The sequence below is a fragment of the Struthio camelus genome, chromosome 1 (assembly GCF_040807025.1).
Source record: "Struthio camelus isolate bStrCam1 chromosome 1, bStrCam1.hap1, whole genome shotgun sequence".
NCBI classification, from domain to species: Eukaryota; Metazoa; Chordata; class Aves; order Struthioniformes; family Struthionidae; genus Struthio; species Struthio camelus.
The window spans coordinates 97,515,699-97,516,690 of record NC_090942.1 but is presented as its reverse complement, the minus strand read 5'-3'; the positions used below and the strand labels follow the sequence as shown (position 1 = coordinate 97,516,690).

Below are 992 nucleotides of genomic sequence, written 5' to 3'. Positions count from 1 at the left end.
GATTATTTACTTCACTTACTTCCTAGCAGTAAAGGTCAGTTATCCTACATGTCATTTTTGGTTAACCATCCTGTAGCCCTGGGTGAGCAGCTGGCTGTTACAGAACAGAGAGGAGGGTGTCTGTCACAAAAATGATCCACCTGAGCCTGATCTGTGATTTGTAGCTTCCCTCTTGCTCTGCAGATGTGTCTTGTGTCTTGGAGCCCACAGAGGCTGGGAATGATCATGTTGTTGTCCACTTGTGGTGGTTGAGGTAAGTCTTGTCTCAAGTGTCTGTTTTGGACCTTAACTGAAGGCTTTCTAGAGGTTTTGAAGGGCTTCTCTATGGCTGTGGACAGCAAGATAGGAACAAATAATGAAAAATTGGCTACCAATTTATGTATTGATGCTGAGAGGCCTGACATGATTATCAGTCAGGATGGCCGAGCGGTCTAAGGCGCTGCGTTCAGGTCGCAGTCTCCCCTGGAGGCGTGGGTTCGAATCCCACTCCTGACATGCTTATTTTACCCAGCCGGGGGGGGGGGGGAGGGGTGAGGGAGGGGCGACTAACCTGCTAGAAAGCAGCTCTGTGGAGAAGGACCTGGGAGTCCTGGTGGACAAGCTGATCATGAGCGTTGCCAGCAGGTTGAGGGAGATGATCCTCCCCCTCTGCTCAGCCATGGTGAGGCCACATCTTGAGTGCTGTGTCCAGTCCTGGGCTTCCCAGGACAAAGCAGACACAGACATAGTGGAGCAAGTCCAGCAAAGGGCCACAAAGATGATTAATGGACTGGAGGATCTCTCATGCGAGGAGAGGCTGAAAGAGCTGGAACTCTTCAGCTTGGAGAAGAGAAGGTTCAGGGGGGAGCTTAGCAATGTTTATAAATGTCTGATGGGAGGAGTAAAGAAGACTGGGATAGGCTCTTCTCAGTGGTGCCCAGCAATAGGGTGAGAGGCAACAGGCACAAACTGAAACATAGGCAGGTCCATCTAAACATAAGGAAAAACTTTAC

The 992-nt window shown here is 50.1% G+C and overlaps 1 non-coding gene across 1 annotated transcript; it reads left to right on the top strand.

Moving 5' to 3' along the window:
- The first annotated feature begins 412 nt into the window (after positions 1 to 412).
- On the top strand, positions 413 to 495 carry TRNAL-CAG (transfer RNA leucine (anticodon CAG)). Its single transcript has one exon. It is a non-coding gene; the product is annotated as a tRNA-Leu (tRNA).
- The last annotated feature ends 497 nt before the right edge of the window (positions 496 to 992 follow it).